We start from the raw sequence: 20,059 nt of genomic DNA, 5'->3' as shown, positions 1-20,059 counted from the left end.
TGGTATCTGGCACCAAGATGTAAGCAGCAGATCCTTTAAGTCCTGTAAGTTGCGAGGTGGGGCCTTCATGGATCGGACTTGTTTGTTCAGCACATCCCACAGATGCTCGATTGGAAGGAGATCTGGGGAATTTGGAGGCCAAGTCAACACCTCAAACTCGTTGTGCTCCTCAAACCATTCCTGAACCATTTTTGCTTTGTGGCAGGACGCATTATCCTGCTGAAAAATGCCACAACCACCAGGGAATACCATTTCCATGAAAGCTTGTACATGATCTGCAACAATGCTTAGGTGGTACGTGTCAAAGTAACATCCACATGGATGGCAGGACCCAATGTTTCCCAGCAGAACTTTGCCCAAAGCATCACACAACATTTGCCGACTTGCCTTCTTCCCATAGAGCATCCCGGTGCCATGTGTTCCCCAGGTAAGCGATGCACACAAACCCAGACATCCACGTGATGTAAAATAAAATGTTATTCATCAGACCAGGCCACCTTCTTCCATTGCTCCGTGGTCCAGTTCTGATGCTCACTTGCCCACTGTTTATGCTTTTGGTGGTGGACAGGGGTCAGCATAGGCACCCTGACTGGTCTGCAGCTATGCAGCCCCATATGCAACAAACTGCAATGCACTATGTATTCTGACACCTTTCTATCAGAACCAGCATTAACTTCTTGAGCATTTTGAGCTACAGTAGCTCATCTGTTTGATCGGAACACACGGGCCAGCCTTCGCTCCCCATGTGCATCAATGAGCCTTGGCCGCCCATGACCCTGTCGCTGGTTCACCACCGTTCCTTCCTTGGACCACTTTTGATAGATACTGACCACTGCAGACCGGAAACACCCCACAAGAGCTGCAGTTTTGGAGATGCTCTGACCCAGTCGTCCAGCCATCACAATTTGGCCCTTGTCAAACTCACTCAAAACATTTAACTTGCCCATTTTTCCTGCTTCTAACACATCAACTTTGAGGACATAACATTAACTTGCTGCATAATATTTCCCACCCACTAACAGGTGCCGTGATGTAGAGATAATCAGTGTTATTCTTCACCTGTCATAATGTTATGCCTGATTGGTGTATATAGTATGTATATATAGTAATTAAGTGTACTGACAATCACAAGTTAACAGATTTGTTAATGTGATATTGAGAATGCTTAGTTTCTTTCAGGAAAATCAATTTTAAATCACTAATGAAAAGTTTGATAAAGAAAAAGAAAAACTCATATGGAGGTCCAGGACCTCTACCTCCCCATGAGTCCCCCTTAATTCAAACAACAGTCTAAATGTTCTTCATGCTAACAGCCCAGAAGCAGGGATATTATAAAGCAATGAGGATGATTAAACTGAGATGCAGAAAAAAGGCACTAGAGTAATTTTTCCATTATATTTCAAAACCTCAGAGAGAGACATTAAACAATACAAGTGTGAAAGAACCATATTTCAGGAAACCACCAGGGTTTTGTTATTGAATTGTACCGCTCACGCTTTTTTGTGTGACCTCAGCACCAGTGATACATTTCGGCAGCCTCTTTATTCTTCACTCTAAACCTTTTCTTTTCCACCAATGCAGTTCATCTTCAGTTTTGCATTTCTAACTGTCCTTTGAAGACATCCACTGATTTTACACAAGTACTCCTCTCCTTTGTAGTCAATAATCTGATAATGTGCCTCCATATCCCTTCCACTCTCACTCTCCATTCTTGAACTCTCTTTCTCTGACTTAATGTGCCAAGTCAAGAACATTTCTTAATGCATTTGAGGTTTTTTTGTTTGAACATGGGACTAACACAACCACATTGCATAAGACAATAACCTACACAGAGCAGGGAAACAGGAACTAAAGGAAACAGAACAGAATATCAAAATAAGAGTCCATAACCGTGACGGTACTCCCCCCTCCCGGAAGGCGCGTACTTGCGGCTTAATCATAGTTCGACTATGGAGGAAGGAAGGAGGAGGGTACAGACCTGGTGATGGACAGGAGTCGATGGAGAGAGACACTACGATGGAGCGGACGGCGGGTGGAGCCAGGGTGGAGCTTTGGCTGAATGCCCAGGTAGAACCTGGGGACCAACTGAAGGAGGCGGAACCAAGGTGCGTAGAGAAACCCATGGAGCCGAGAGGCAGACGGACCAGGGCAACATCCACAACTTGGAAGCCCAAGGTGGAGCTGTTGGGTCGCGGGACCGAGACGGGGACTCGGCTGACTGGGGTGACCGTGGAGCGAGTGAGGATGATGAGAAACCAGAGGAAGGGAGGAGCCTGGAAGAACCGAAGGGGTGAAGGGTTGAGTCCAACCCGGAAGTCCGTGGAGGAAGCAAAGTGACAACGACTGAGGTTGATCTTGAGGGAAGAGAGATTACAGAGCAGGGGTGGCGCCGACGGGCTGACAGGCTGAGGCGGAGACATGGGCCTGGAGGCCCGAGGTGCAGCTGGGCATTCAACGTCATGCTGAGCTGGTGGAGGGGAAGCCTGAGGCGGAGCTGAAGAGACGCACAGAGCTAGCAGTGGGGGCAGAGCCGAGGAGCAGGACGACACCAGTGAAGCCGGCGGATCATGGGAACAGGACGGAACCAGCGAGGGAGATGGGACCAGGAAGTTGGCAGGAACATTGGAGAAGGAAGATTTCTGGATGAGAACGGAGCATCCAGATCGTCGGACGGGACCAGTGTAGTAGGCGAATGCTCGATGGTGGAGACTCAGGAGGGAACTAGATCTGTGGACCACAGATCTAAGAGGGAGAACCAACATACACTATAACATTTGTTATCACAATCTGAGGCACGTTTTCTTTCAGTTTGTAATTGGCTGGCCTTGTACATTTGCATATTTTCTTTTGTGCAGATTAACGTCACTTTGTGATACTTTAAACTGATACTGTGCCTTCTCATGCCATTAAAACAATTAGCACCATACATCAAAGGAATATGAATTTGTGTGTAGACTGTTCTGAAATGAGCTTAGTATTACACATGACAGACAAAAGTCATTTTGGTCCTGATTGCGATTTTAAAAGAAGCAGCGAGCATTGCATCACCTTCTTCACACGGCGTCTTATCAGCCGCAGCAGGAATAAACAGGGAGGATTTAGTCATATAAAGTGATTTCAGTATTATTCTGCCCTGACAGCACGCAGCTTTAAACAGACATCCAGACACGACTCGTGACATTGTGAGATGGTGCAGAGAGACACACGCCGATGGCACATAAAAAAGGGGAAGTTAACAAACTAGGCCTAAAATGAGAGAGCATGCTGTGTTGAGGCGACCCGGTGTTATCGAGCTTGACAGTTGTGACAACTTGAATCACTTTAGCAATTAATAAGCAATTTTAGTTTAAGTTCATATTTAAGCACAGCTTATTTGCTGCCAATTAGCAATGAATTAGCATTAGCACTGTTATTAAGCAATTAAATTATCACATAAGGTCCATGGATATAGTGGCAAACCCAGGGCAGCTTAATCAGAGAGATACTGTCAAGTACCAAATTGCAGCATGTGTAAATATTTGCATTTCTGTCATGGCACTAGTCTGTTTAGATGGTTCTAGAGCTGAATTATAGGTACAAGGGGGAAATACAGAGTATACAAAATGAGCGCTTTGTTCTCTGTCCCCAACCTAAAATCTCATACTATTGATTTTAATTAACTTGTTTGTTGTCGTTTTTACAGATCACTGAGACACAAAAATATAAATGTATTTTCCCAGCTTTTAATTATACCTTTCTTCATGAAAATTAAATAGCTGTAGAAGTGAATGGGGTTCTAAAGAGAATACCAATTTAACACAAGAAACAATCCTTTACTTTAAATCAGTTCATTACACCAATTAATTAGTAAGTTCTATTCTATGACAACATTATGTGCAATATTAAATAACTAATATATATATATATATATATATATATATATATATAGAGAGAGAGAGAGAGAGAGAGAGAGAGAGAGAGAGAGAGAGAGAGAGAGAGAGAGCCTTGGATGCATCACATCCTGCCTATAAATGGGGTAATACAAACTCTCACAAGTATTTCAGACTTGATGGATCTGCCCTGCAAAGTGCATGTCCATTTTCTTCCGTCCAACTAGGTCAGAATGACTTGCATGAATCCTCATTCCTATAACAAAAATACCTTGTGATGATGGGTGTCAGGAGAAGAAAGAAATGTCATTTGGTCCAATCATTCAGTCCCAACTTATGATGTCTTTTATTCTCTCTATGTGTCACACTCATTCTCCCCATTTCACTCTTTTTCTCTACCTCCTTCACTCTCTTTTCAGGTTGATTTACTTGATGTCCATGTGTGTGCTGAGCGGGAGCTTGTCTAGATATGAAGTCCATGGAGACGAGTCGTTTTAAACTCTGCCAGGAGAATGCCAGCATAAGACTAGATGAAACAACCTCTCTGCTTCCCTGTATTCCTTCTGTTGCTGTGCGAGAAGGGAATGCATGACCGCTCTAATTACATCCAGCACTTCAGATGACTACTAAACAGCCATGCCTCTGTGTCTCTCTCATTCTTTCTGTAGTGCCTCTGCACCCTGTCATTTTATGACAAGTCTGATGACACCAATATCAGGATACCTTCTTTTTTTTGCAGCTGCCCTTGCTCACTTGGTGCCCTACAGTGAATGTATGTATATATATGTTAATATATTTCTGTCACGACAACTCTCGGAGTGATTGGCATGATAATGGAGATGACAATGTTGATATGTTTGGTCTTGTATAGTTAATGTGTGTGTGTTTTTTCTTTAGTCATGCATTAACTTGTCTCGGACAGTGTATATACACTATATTGACAAACATTTTGGGACGCCTGCTATAACAGCTATAACAGCTTCAACTCTTCTGGGAAGGCTTTCCATAAGGTTTAGGAGTGTGTTTATGGGATTTTTTGACGATTCTTCTAGCATTTGTGAGGTCAGGCACTGATGTTGGACTAGAAGGCCTGGCTCGCAGTCTCCGCTCTAATTCATCCCGAAGGTGTTCTATCGGGTTAAGGTGCAGGCCAGTCAAGTTCCTCCACACCAAACTCGCTCATCCATGTCTTCATGGTCCTTGCTTTTGCACTGGTGCGCAGTCATGTTGGAACAGGAAGGGGCCATCCCCAAACTGTTCCCACAAAGTTGGGATTATGAAGTTGTCCAAAATGTCTTGGTATGCTGATGCATTAAGAGTTCCTTTCTCTGGAACTAAGGGGCCAAGCCCAGACCCTGAAAAACATCCCCACACCATACTCCCCCCTCCACCACACTTTACACTTGGCACAATGCAGTCAGGCATTCAACCCAGACTCGTCCATAGGATTGCCAGACAGAGAAGCGTGATTCATCACTCCAGAGAACACGTCTCCACTGCTCTAGAGTCCAGTGGCCACGTGCTTTACACCACTGCACCCGACGCTTTGCATTGCACTTGGTGATGTAAGGCTTGGATGAAGCTACTCAGCCATGGAAACCCTTTCCATGAAGCTTTCAAATCTAGAAGCAGTCTGCATGCCTAGGTGCTTGATTTTATACATCTGTGGCCATGGAAGTGATTGGAACAGCTGAATTCAATGATTTGGAGGGGTGTCCCAATACTTTTGGCAATATAGTGTGTGTATACAGTATATATATATACACCGGTATACATATTAGTACCAGTAAAAACATTTTAAACATTATTGCTCATCAAGCCTGCATGTATTTGATCAACAATACTGAAAAAAACAGTAATATTGTGAAATACTGTTACAACTTCAATAATGTTTTTATATTTTAATATACTTTAAAATGTAATTTATTTATATGATGCACCCATTTTTCAGTGTCACATGATCCTTCTGAAATAATTTTAATATGCTGGTTTATTATCAATGTTGGAAACAGTTGTGCTGCTTAATATTTTTTTCATAATTGTTTGTAACAATATACACCTACCGTTCAAAAGTTTTGGGTCAGTAATTTTAAATAGTATATATTAAGCAGCACAATTGTTGATAATAACAGTGTATCAAACAAGCATATTAGAATGAAATACATCAAACCCTTTTATCTAAAAAAAATAAGGACTTATAATTTTTTATTTATATATATATATATATATATATATATATATATATATATATATATATATATATATATATATATATATATATATATATATATATATATATATATATATGTAATAACAGTTTTTATATAAACATAAAACATATGAAAATCTTACAAAATGTATTAAAAAATTATATGCACAAAAAACTCTAAAAAAAAATAAAAAAAATAAACAAGAGACCACCAACCCACCCACCATGAACAAGCACCGGGTACAATGAAAAATATACACCTTAAACAAAGACATAGGCTACGTATTCAAACGTAAACAAAACATTAAAGATGGAGTGAAGGAATAAAACAGTAAAGCTATCAATTAAGGACATTTTGATTCCTTGTTTTTGATTCCTTGTGATATGTACCATGTCAAATCTCATATTACTGCTGCTGCAAGAGAGATATCAGGCTAAAAGGCACATAAACTGTCCCTGGAAAGGACTGTGATCTCTTTTTCCTTCTACTCATTCCCTTTTTAATTCACACTTGTTGTTTTTAATCAGTCAACATGGATATTATATTATTGGAATATAATCCTAATTATTCTTAAATCACTATAATTTGGAGTAATTTTAGAATATGATAAGTGTGATGTATGGCATATATGTGATATGGCATATAGTGCTTAGACTGTTGAGTGTAGTGAGTTTACTAAAACATGTTGACCGTGAGTTTTGTGATAAAACTGATTATTGCTGGAATTCAAGACCATCAAAGAAGCTAAAAGTTCATTTTTTATAATTTGTCAAATGCTGCACTGCAGCAGTGAAACAAATGCACACACATTGATAGTTGTAGAATGAGCTAACACAGTCCAGTTAGCCGGACAACACTCTCTCATTTACACTGGAATGTGAGCGCTGTGACATTTACAGCTGCCAATATTGCCCACATCCAATCTGAGATAGAGTAAAGAGGACGCAGGAGATGTGCAGGTAGGGTAAACGGGGGAGCGGGTCAGGCAGAGAGTGACCTCTGCTAGGAAATGCCATTTGAAAAATCGCAGAGGGTTAGATAACCCGACCTGTCCGATGTGAGAGCTGGGAGTTCCATCTCCAATCTGCAAAAACACTGCAATAAAAACTCACCAACCAACACACACACATGCTCATTCCCACCAGATCTAACAGCAAAGCTTTTAGCCAATGACCCTGTCGTAAACCCATCCCCGTACAAAAACCTCCTGTTACAGCTGAGCCCAGTTAACACAACTCAAGACAGTGCAGAGCAGAGTGTCTGAAGTACTGAGATGTTTTTATCTTTCACTCGCAGACTGTCCGTCCCACACACAATTATACTGCCCTCACAAAAGTTACTGTCTGTCTGGTCCTGTTCCCTTCATCTTTATCACCAGGGCTGTGAATGATCTGCATCCAATAATCTAAGATTAAATCGTCTGCCCTTTTCATCCATTTTATCAGACATCTCACTCAATTTCAGACTCACTCTGTGGAAAATGTTTTGTTCTGTATCAAATTCAATAGACCATCATCCCAATCAGGGGGAAAAAACAGGCCAGAATGATTTGGAAAAGCATTTCATCACCACTGTTAAAAAAATAAAAACTTATAGTGAATTATTTGTTAGTGAATCCATTCCATTTCCTGAATGCTCCAGTCAATTTTGTGTTTGATCAAGTACAAAGAGAAAATAATTCATAAAAAAAAAAAACGTAAAACACTTTTTAAACAAAACATTTTAGTTCATATAATTACACCGATCAAGTATAACATAATGACCACTGACAGGTGAAGAATAACACTGATTATCTCTTCATCACGGCACCTGTTAGTGGGTGGGAAATATTAGGCAGCAAGGGAATATTTTGTCCTCAAAGTTGATGTGTTAGAAGCAGGAAAAATGGGCAAGCAAAATGATTGACAAGGGCCAAATTGTGATGGCTAGACGACTGGGTCAGAGCATCTCCAAAACTGCAGCTCTTGTGGGGTGTTCCCAGTCTGTAGTGGCCAGTATCTATCAAAAGTGGCCCAAGGAAGGAACAGGGGTGAACTGGCGACAGGGTCATGGGCGGCCAAGGCTCATTGATACACGTGGGGAGCAAAGGCTGGCCCGTATGGTCTGATCAAACAGACAAGCTACTCTAGCTCAAATTGGTCAAGGCTGGATTTCCCGAAACCTTCTTAACACTACGTCATTCTTAAGTTATACCTTAAGGTGTCTTAACGTTAATACATGTTTACCGAAACGATCTTAGTCAAGAATACCTTCTGAAAGTCATTCTTTCGTAAAGTTGGTCGGGACCACTCTTAGCTAAACTTCAAAGGTAGGCTACATCAGCTGGCAAACCATTATGGAGTCTATTTAAAGGGAATAGCGGCAGCAATACCGCGAATAGTTGTGCTAAATCAAAGACGCCGCAGTCCGCGGAGTCATTTCTATGTGCACTATTTCCTCCGTGAAAACATTAGTCCCCTGGCTACCATGTCACAGCTGCAATTCAAAATAAATTTTGCCTGCACAGCAGAAAATTCACCAGCTTTTAAATCTTTTTGGTCCGACTTTGTCAAGACAAACCCGACGGAGCTCAGCTCCGAAATTCAGCTTCTGCTGCTCTCCTTCTTTCTTTTTCTCCGCTATAGTAGATGTTGATTATGTTTTGCGAGTTGTGCCTTTATTGAGTAGGTCATCCAATAACAGAAATGAGGAATTTACACCAATAATGTGGTGCAGGCAATTTACCCTTCTTGTGGAGTAAATGAAGGATCTGGGAACGAGGATCTGGGAGGAGAGAAGAGAAGCTGAACACAGGGCCAATTTCATATATTCGTTTGTCTAATAGGCTACTAATGATTGGCACCTACACTGGTCAACTAGACCACCCCGGAAAACCGGGGAAATAACAGCCCTAAGGGCGCACAGGTTCATTATCTTGAAAGAATGGGTGAAGAGACGTGGGTCTTATATGGAAAACGAGTAACTTTATTGTATCAATGTTAAATAATAAATAACAAACTTCGGAGCAGAATTCCTAAATTGGCTATACAGTCACGTGCACCAATCTGCATCCGGCGCACACACACAAAACAATAAATGACACAAAGGTATCTGGAGGGGAGGGCCAGCTTTCCAATTAGAAAGTCTCCCGTGATACAAAACACACGCCCATACCACACGTGAAGATTGGAAAATTTAATTAAAGACAAATTCAACACACTTAACATAAACCTAACATTCACTCAGGCTTCAGGCAGTCCAGTTACAACGCCAGAGTGAATGATAAACAACAGAACAATAAGTAAAACACTTAACTTAACTAAATACACACACACACACTGCTGATGTACAGCCACTGGAATCAAACAGGTGGCGTTCGGCGGAAACGTATCGCCCAGCAAAGCCGCTCAATCCTCAAAAGAGGCACGAGGCAATAGAGACAGAGCGACACGCGTCATAATCTGAAGACCACACCCACCGGGGGGGAAAACAATCACACTGTCACCATTGACTTTGCATTGCGTGAAGCGGCCTTTTTGTCATTTCGGACTTATAACAAAAAACTGAACAATGTATAAAAGCTGATATGTGACAAGGTGTCCAGCAAACAAGCTAAACAAAACCCAGAAGCAAAAACCCAGACGTTTTTATAAGCTGTTGACCCAAAAAACGAGCGTTTAAGTACAAAAAAGTGGATTCAGGCCATTGAGACAGAGCGCGCAGGTCATATTACACTGAGAACTACGACGACTAGAGGGGAACGTCATCAGCAACAGTAAATATGATATATAAAACGGACATTTGGATATTTGACTTAACAGTGACAAAATGTTTACTGCACACATAGACATATTGAGGCATAATGAGTGTCAGGATCCCAAAATTTACCCATTCTTCCTGCTGAAGCTTCACTTCGTATTGCCTGTATCCACTTTTATCATCTTAAACGCTCGTTTTTTTGGGTCGACAGCTTATAAAAACTTATTTCTGTGTTTTTTAGCTTGTTTGCTGTACACCTTGTCACATATCAGCTTTTAGACATTGTTCTGTTTTTTGTAATAAGTCCGAAATGACAATGAGGCAGCCTCACGCAATGCAAAGTCAATGGAGAGCGTTGGATTGCCCCCCCCCCCCCCCCCAGTGTGGGCGTGGCCTAAATACGCTCTGTCTCTATAATCGCAGCAACAGTTACTATAGTGATGGACATAAAAACAGGACAGCAAGACAACGAAGCTGTGGTAACAGCAGAACTTGTAGTGGCAAGACCGGGACAATCAAGACAATCGCCCCTACATCATTTCGGCAGAGCATTCGTGAAGGAACTGATTTTCCTGCTAAAACAACAGTTGATTAGCTCACTTTATTTAAATATTAGTTAAAAAGGATAACTATACGTACCGAGTGATCGTCACGGAAACGCATAGCTGTACAATTACTCACAGCACGAGTCGCCGCGGCTCACACGCATTTACAGTAAAACCACTGGAATGGAATAAACGCGAGTTACCGCAAACACCATATTAACACTGACAAACAATCAAATTTCTCTTACCTGCAAATAACAACAGCCTGCACATCACCGCAAGGCTGCAGGTGATGTGCAAGACCAAACAATCCCGCACTGAATGGTGGCGCGCCCTCGTCATGGGGCGGAACTTGCAATGACGCACCCTCAGGTAGCGGACTCACGGTCTTAAATAGACAGGCCTTGAATGTTGATAGGCCGTCACTCTGGTACAGAGGAGGGAAATGCGTTCCAGGCAACCCATAACCAGTGTTTTTCCAACCTTCTACCCGTGAAAGTGCACTGGAATGTCAGTCAAACCCATAACTTCCCACCTGTTAACTCGTACTAGATCGATGTACTCCGATTTACGAGCTCTGACGTCACATAGCCCATGAAACAACAATGGCAGCCCCTACGGATGTGGTATTTATGAAACAAATATACAAATAACGTAAAATAAAAGGTATAACAGCTTTTCTTTCCGTATGCAGCGTTTTTTCTCCTCCGTTTCCCTCAAATAAGCAAGGAGTAAGCACTTTTGGCGATAGAAATGATTGTAAATGAGCATAAGCCCCGTACGCTCAGCCATGCTTTGTTTACATCTAGCTACCACAATTCCTTGCGCTCAGGCAGTTTGGCGTGACTTTGCCTGGAACGCTACAAAGTCGTGAGTCGTGGTTTGAAGTTGTAACTTACGGGCTCAAAAACCTGCATGGAATGCAGCATTACTCACCATGCTACACTATGGCAAAATATAGCCTACTGCCAGTTAGTGTAGTGGGTTTATTCATAATACGTTTGGGCATGAGAAGTTGTGGCTTCGCACAATCATTTCAAAATTATATAAAATATCCACGGTTGGATTTAGTTTGCAGTTTGGATAATATTTATAAGATCTCACGAATCCTGATAAATGCAATTTCAAATATTTCTGAAGTGCTCCTATTTTAAAGAACCCTGTTTTTTCACATAACGCATAGAGTGAATAATTTATTTTTTTGCCATTGATAAACCAAATCAGCACCACAACCACGGACAGCACCTGGTAATGTCACACTTAAGAAGGTATACCTTAAGCAACTTCCTAAGATATAGGGCCCTATCTTGCACCCAGCGCAATTGACTTTGTACACCGACGCATGTGTCATTCCTATTTTGCACCCGCGCAAAGCGCGCTTTTCCCTCCACAGAAGCACGTCGCTAAACTAGTGAATGAACTTGCGCTCCCTGGGCGGTTCAGCGCAAAAAAGGAGGCGTGTTCCGGCGCAAACAATCCCTGGTGCTATTTTGCTGTTCCATTAAACAATTGCGCCACTGACCAGAAAAAACCTAGTCTAAAGTCAGTGGCGCGTTGCGCGTTGTTCATTATGCAATTTTAAGGGCGCATGCTTGACCATAATGTATAACGTGCACAACGCGCATACACTTTGCTCATGTAATCTACACAGATGCAACAGTTATTTTTGCAAATCATAAATTGTTACACTAAAAAAATATTAACACATGAGATGACGGAAATCATTGTGGTGTGCCACGACAATGTGAAAAAATAGGCATAAATCTAGCTTACAAATTATTCAGGCTAATTGTAATAATTAAGGATCAGACCTGTTTGCCCAATAGTGGCAAGACATATATGTATATAAGGACATCTGACAAATTGGTTTGACCGTCAAGAACCAGGAAAAAAAATCGGTGAGGGTGGACGCAGCGATGTCCTCTGCTGGCGTCAGGTCCTGAGTAGAGGCAGATCCACCTCCCGTTACACGGCGTGCCCGATTGATGCTGGCAAGCTTGGACTTTCCCCGTCTTCTGATGTCATTGATTGGTTTATTCACGTTACGCCCAAACCACACCTATGAATAATGAAGCTACTTCAGACCAACCCATTTTAGATTTGCGCCGGGCGCAAGAGCCATTTATCCCGCCGGGAAAATAGCAACAGCGCCGAGACCCGCCCACAAAGTTACTTGCGCTTCGCGCTTTGACACTTGCGTTTCAGATCGTTAAAATAGGGCCCATAGTTATAGGGGAACACGCCTAGAAACGGTATACCATTATACCTTTAGAGTCTTCGTAGCGCGCTAAGAGACAATGTTATCGGGAAATGCAGCCCAAGAAGTTAATGCTGGACACAGCACCAGTCAGAGTGCCCATGCTGACCCCTGTCCACCACCAAAAGCGCCAACAGTGGGCACATGAACATCAGAACTGGACCACGGAGTAATGGAAGAAGATGGCCTGGTCTGATGAATCAGAATCACATTTTCTTTTACATCATGTGGATGGCCGGGTGCGTGTGCATTGCTTACACATAGCACCAGGATGCACTATGGGAAGAAGGCAAGCCGGCAGAGGTAGTGTGATACTTTGGGCATCCTTGGGTCCTGCCATCCATGTGGATGTTACTTCGACACGTACCACCTACCTAAGCATTGTTGCAGACCATGTAGTGTACACCCTTTCATGGAAACGGTATTCCCTGGTGGCTGTGGCAATGAGTTTGAGGTGTTGGCTTGGCCTCCAAATTCCCCAGATCTCAATCCAATCGAGCATCTGTGGGATGATCTGAATGAACAAGTCCGATCCATGGAGGCCCCACCTTGCAACTTACAGGACTTAAAGGATCTGCTGCTAACATCTTGGTGCCAGATACCACAGTACACCTACAGGGGTCCATGCCTCGACCTCGATGGGTCAGGGCTGTTTTGGCAGCAAAAGGGGGACCAACAAAATATTAAGTCATAATGTTATGCCTGATCAGTGTATATATAGTAGTACGTTATGTATAATATCGTGTGTGTGTGTGTGTGTGTGTGTGTGTGTGTGTGTGTGTGTGTGTGTGTGTGTGTGTGTGTGTGTGTGTGTGTGTGGTCCTTGTATTCCCTACATTGTGGGGACATTTTGGTCCCCATGAGGAAATCAGCTTATAAATAATACAGAATGTTTTTCTTTTTTTTGAAAATGTAAAAATGCAGAAAGTTTTCTGTGATGGGCAGGTTTAGGTTTAGGGGATAGAATATACAGTGTAAAAATCTTTATGTCTATGAAATGTCTGCATAAAACATGAAAACACAATGTGTGTGTGAAGCAAATATGTATTCATTTTACACTGTACACTGGGTGCACTGTAACATGTGTTCATGCTTTGTTTAAAAAAAAATTCATTATTTTTCATATATTTTACCTTTATTCTACACTGCTCTGTCCCGCCTTGTAAAAACGGTCTGATGGTTTCAAATACGCAATGGGCTCAGATTGGTTAGCTGGCCCAGTGTGTTGTGATTCGGATACGAAAACGTCACGCCCCTTACCTTTACCGGTAGACTGTTCTTTGGAAGTATTAAACAATGGCGTCAATAAAACCATATAAATTTGAGCCCGAATCGGACCCAGACAATTTTAGTGAAGATGATCGAGCAGAACCTGTTCAGCCTGTTCAGTCCTCAAAGGGATTTTTTTGAGTGAAAACTGCGGATCTATAGTGATCGCTAGTGAATGCCACTGTTACTTTTGTATTTTTTTAACAATTATAGCCAAATATCTGTTGCCAGAACTATGAACCCAAAACTAACACTAAACATTGGCTTTACTATAGTAGCCAAATCAAACACAGAACCCAAACACAAACACATGTTTAGCATGCCTGTAGATAAACAAGCATGTAGATAAACAATACATAAAAGCTCTAATCAAAGAATAATTTACACTAATTCCAAGTTTTTGAGGTTTTTTTCAAGTTGAAAAGAGATTTTAAAAAAGTTTGTAATGTTAGGGGTTTGTCGGATAACGTTAAGTATGAATGAGCATTTAACAAACTGACTTGCAGAGCCAAACAGCGTTGTCATTTGTTTACTTCCTTGCTACAACGTACAATTAACAATACGAACTATTACAGGAAAACACATAGACGAAAAATAAATCATACTTAAAGGTTGTGGCCCGTAAACAGCTTCTGTTTTTAAATCCATCTTTCAGGACAAGCCGTTGTGCGAATCCTGCATTGAACTCGTGAAGATTGTGGAAGCTTTCCTCCGTGAAATGTGCAGCACAGAGAGCGAGATTTGGGTAATAATTATGAGGGACCGAGTAAAAAATAAATTTGAACCAGTGATCCCTAACTCCCCCGTCCCTAGGAAGGCTGAACAAAGTGGACGTGCAATCTGGATGAAAATAGCAACGTTTCGTCGGCATTGTGGCAACAACACTCCAGCCTACTAACTATACCGTAACAACTCTTCTCCACAGCAATACAAAATGGCCTCACCCCCCTTATTTAATATTCTCGGAGGAGGGGTTTATGTAAATATTGGGGCTGGTGATGTCAACAACCCTGGAGGAATGTCTGTAGTCCCTACTGGCCGTTTGCTGTAGTCCTTAGAAATGTATTTATTTAAAAGCAAATATCTCCCTTTGCTTTAAACTTTGAACATTGTAACTTTGCAGATGTTGTTTATGCTCAAACAGCAACATTACAAACTAGCTAAAGTTAGAAAAGTGAAATTGTGTTTTACCACCCATTTAATAGTTTTGTTATTATTATTATTATTATTATTATTATTATTATTATTATTATTATTATTATTATTATTATTATTATTATTATTATTATTATTATTATTAAGCACAACAGCACTTTCTCAATCCCTGTCCCTATGCTCTGTGAATCTTTCCTGAACTGTGATGCCACTCTGCGCAGTGACAAAAGATTGAATTTGAATTGATTTTACATAATTTTTCAACTGTACATTTACTAAAGACACAACATCACTTGCTTCCTTTCTGAATGAAGTTTTTGAATTGATCGGTTGATTAAAAGTTTGAAATGATGCACAGATAGAGATTTTTACTTGTTTCTTTCTAAATTAATCAGTGATTCTAAACTAATTGGTTACGTGAATGATTCAATTACTCATTCATAAAAATGCTAACTTCTAAAAAAACAGGTTTCAAAGTGTTTGAAAGCAATACCGCTATCATCTCCACAAATTTGTGAAGACGGTGACATCATGCAAATGCATATTGTGTGTTAAATCTATAGAAGCTGTGTTCCCCTTCGAGGGAACTCGCACTGCGTCGTCGAGTGACAACACTCTGGGAACGCCCACAGCGTTACGCATCTGAAGTATGAATGAAATCAAGCCAATCTGATTGGTGTTGCGTCGTGACGTAGTAGATGACGGCATACCCGGAAGATACAAAAAGGAAGCTGATGCAAACACACACTAGCTTTTTTGCTCTTCAGCGAAGCGCTCTGTGTTTTGTCAGTCTTATTTGATGTTGTTTGTCTACCAACGTTGTTCACAAGCAGGGCTCGCGAACCCCGTGGCTGGTCCCGTGTCTGTCGAAAAAAAAGACAGCACGGTTGATCAATCATGGGACTCGCAGATGGGCTGTCAGGGGAATTGAGAGGGTGCTGAGGCATCTTCTCCTTCCCTGTTTGACAGTTCCATTGTTCTCCTTCCCCGTGTGGAAGCCCGCGCTGCGGCTTCTTCCCCCGGGGTGGAGGACCCGATACGTGAGCTGTCTGATTCTGAGGAATTAGACATGCTCCGTATCGAGGCTCGCCATTTCCTATGCAAGATTCAATCTCGCGTTGCCAAAAAAAAAAAAAAAAAGGCAGCGCGTAGGTTCGAGTCTGCTAGTAAAGTGATACAACGTGATACGGTGAAATGTGATACTGTTAGGTGCGAGGCATGCGGTCAGCACCTGAGGGTGCTGGCTGTTTTCATTGAGAAATATCTTGACGCGTACTGCCGTGCGCTTTTCGGGTGTTTCAGCCTCGCGCCTGTTTGCCTTTTTCCCGAGGGATGAAAGCCAATTGTATTATAAGGGCTCGAGCCACGTTGCTAAGGCAACGTGTGGTTTACGAGTCCGTATAAATACAATAAAGCAGTATCGTCTGGTGTCATTTCTGACCATGTTTCACTGTATTGTGGATACTGTTGGGTGCGAGGCATGCGGTCAGCGCCTGAGAGTGCTGGCTGTTTTCATTGAGAAATATCTCGACGCGTACTACCGTGCGCTTTTCGGGTGTTTCAGCCTCGCGCCTGTTTGACTTTTTTTTTCGAGGAATGAAAGCCAATTGTATTATAACGGCTCGAGCCACGTTGCTGAGGCAACGTATGGTTACGAGCCATATAAATACAATAAAACAGTATCGTCTGATGATTTGGGCTGTATTTAATTCTGAGGAATTAAATAATATAGGATCTGACTTTGAGGAGTTAGATATTCAGCCTATCATTCAGACCATATTATGGCTGCATTTAATTCTGAGGAATTAAATTAAAGTATTATCTAACGTGAGGAGTTAGATGTATTTTTTATTCAGCCTGTTATTCAGACTAGGTTGCACGGGTTGGGTGATTATGATGACATTTAATTCTGAGGAATTGAGTGTCATGTTATCTGACTTTGATAAGTTAGATACTTTAATCAGTCTGTCACCCAAGCGTGTTTGACTTGTCTGGATATTCATCTAAGAGGGAGCCCTCCTGAAGTTGATGCCGTTCTCGCCGCCTGGTGGCCTGCGGGACACATCAGTTTCAGGCGGTTGCTAGGCGCAGTGTCCGCCCTAGTGTTGCGGCCCTGTCGAGCTGCTCCCTTAGATGAGGCCCCTGCTGGCCAGCCCCCTCTCCCGGGTAGGAGCGACCGAGGTCGTTTTCCCCCAGGAGCTCTCGGGAAATCAGTGCTGTGTTCCCGCCGTCAAAGACGCTTCGGGCCTCACTGATTTCCCGCGCACACACGCTGCCTTCGTCGCCTCCAAGGGGACTTGCGACTGGGCAGCGAACGTGTGCGCCCACCGAAAATCATTCTCGACCGCTCCCTGCCGGTTAGCCGCTTCAGGGGGGTCGGGAAAGAGTTTCGGTTGACACCCGAGGCCAGCCTCGAGAGGCTGGTTCCCTTAGTAGATTATCTTGGCGCATGGTCATGCCTTCCGAGTGTATCTACATGGGTCCTGCAGACTGTAGAGCTGGGTTACAGGCTGCAGTTCGGTTCTCCTCCCCCGAGTTTCAACGGGGTGGTCCGGACTGTGGTCGGCCCAGAGCAGGTTCGGGTTATGGAACAAGAAGTACAAGCCCTGTTAGCCAAGGAAGCCATAGAGCGGGTTCCTTTGGCGGACAGGGACTCCGGGTTCTACAGCCGGTACTTCATAGTTCCAAGGAAGGATGGTGGGTTGCGTGCGATAATAGATCTCAGGCTCTTGAATCGGTCTCTGAGGAGATTCAGGTTCAAGATGCTCATAATTCCAGCCATCGTGAGTCAGATCCAGTCCGAGGACTGGTTCGTCACGATAGATCTAAAGAACGCATACTTCCATATTCCATCCTTCCATGTCACAGGAAGTTCCTGAGGTTCGCTTTCGGGGGCGAAGCGTATCCAATATCGGGTTCTTCCCTTCGGCCTGGCACTCTCCCCTCGCGGTGGCGGTTCGGCATCGAGATGTCGTTCTGGCCCACATCAGATGCTTGGGGCTGAGACTCAACACGAAGAAGAGCGTGTTGACGCCCTCCCAGTGGACTACGTTCCTGGGGGTTGTATGGGACTCCACGTCGATGCGGGCACAAATGTCCCCCGCACGCGTGGAGACCATACTGGCGATGGTCTCCTGAGTGAAGCCGGGCCGCAGCCTCACTGTGAAGCAGTTTCAGAGACTGCTGGGGCTCAGGGCAGCAGCGTCCAAGGTGATACCTTTTGACCTGCTGCACATGAGACCCCTACAGTGGTGGCTGAGGGCCAGGGGGTTTTCCCCGAGGGGAAATCCGTTTCATATGATCAGGGTAACGCGCAAATGCCTTCGTTCCCTCGTCATATGGCGGAAACCTTGGTTCCGGTCCCAAGGACCAGTGCTGGGAGCATCATGTTGCCGGAGGGCCGCTTCAACAGATGCCTCCCTCACTGGTTGGGGCGCGGTCATGGAAGGCCGCTTTGCGAGAGGTCTGGGGGAGACCCGGCATTCTTCATGGCATATCAACTGCCTGGAGATGCTGGCGGTCTACAAAGCTCTGAGGAGCTTTTACCCGGACCTCCGCGGCCACCATGTCCTGATACGCTCAGACAACACTTCGGTTGTCGCGTATCTCATCACCAGGGGGGTTTGAGGTCGCGCCCTCTATGCAGACTGGCGCATCAAATCCTCCTGTGGTCCCAGAGGAAGTTATCGTCCCTCAGGGCGATGTACATTCCCGGGGACCAAAACCAGGGAGCAGACATCCTGTCGAGGCAGGGGCTGAGGCCCGGGGAGTGGCGACTCCACCCAGAGGTGGTGGAGTCCATGTGCGAGAGATTCGGCCCAGTGGAAGTGGACTTGTTCGCGTCTCGAGAGACGTCCCACTGTCCACTGTGGTTCTCTCTCAGGCACCCAGCCCCGTTGGGACTGGACGCCATGATGCAGACGTGGCCGAGGCTGCGTCTGTACGCATTTCCCCCGATCGCTCTGCTCCCGGGAGTTCTGGAGCGGGTCCGCCGGGAGGGTATCAGCCTGCTCTTAGTAGCACCCCGGTGGCCCACTCGAGTATGGTTCTCGGACATCATAGCTCTGCTAGACGGCTCTCCGTGGCAGGTTCCTCTGAGGAGGGATCTGCTCTCTCAGGCAGGGGGCACAATATTTCACCCCCGGCCAGAGTTGTGGAGTCTCTGGGTCTGGCCCCTGAGGGGGCTCGGTACCTAGAGGCGGGCCTGTCAGCAGAAGTAGTCGAGACCTTACTCAGCTCCAGGGCTCCTTCTACCAGGAGACTGTACAGCCTCAAGTGGAATGTATTTTCCACTTGGTGTAGAGAGCGTGAGGTGGATCCAGTTAACTGCCTAGTGGCTTCAGTGCTGGAGTTCCTCCAAGATCGCTTCTCCGCTGGTCTTACCCCGTCCACCCTGAAGGTGTACGTGGCTGCCCTTGGGGCTTTCCACGCACCTTTAGGTGATGGACCTTTGGGGAAGCACCACCTGGTTGTACAGTTCCTCCATGGGGCTCGGAGGATGAGGCCGGTAGCTCGCTCCAGAGTCCCAACCTGGGACCTGGCGGTGGTTCTGGAAGGGCTGGCTGAGGCCCCCTTCGAGCCACTGGAGCTGGCTGAGCCTAAGAACCTGACCTTGAAGGTGGCCTTTCTACTCGCCATTACCTCTCTGAGGAGAGTGGGAGATCTCCAGGCTTTGGCGGTCACGCCAACCTGCCTGGAGTTTGCCCCTGGCAGAGTAAGGGCCATTCTTCACCCTAGACCGGGTTACATTCCCAAGGTTCCATCTCAGGGAGCCCGGTCTTTGGTTCTTCAGGCTTTCCATCCCCCTCCCCACCTGACGGCGGAAGAGGGGAGACTTCATCTGCTCTGCCCGGTCAGAGCTTTGAGTATCTATTTAGAGAAGTCTTCCCATTGGAGAAGGTCAGACCAGTTGTTGGTGTGCTTTGGCTCACCCAAGAAGGGGCTGCCTGCGTCAACTCAGACGATCAGTAACTGGATCGTCCAGGCTATAGCCACGGCTTATAGGGTGCGCAATTT

Source organism: Gobio gobio (genome assembly GCF_949357685.1).
Source record: "Gobio gobio genome assembly, chromosome: 9".
Taxonomy (NCBI): Eukaryota; Metazoa; Chordata; class Actinopteri; order Cypriniformes; family Gobionidae; genus Gobio; species Gobio gobio.
This window is presented reverse-complemented; position numbering follows the sequence as displayed.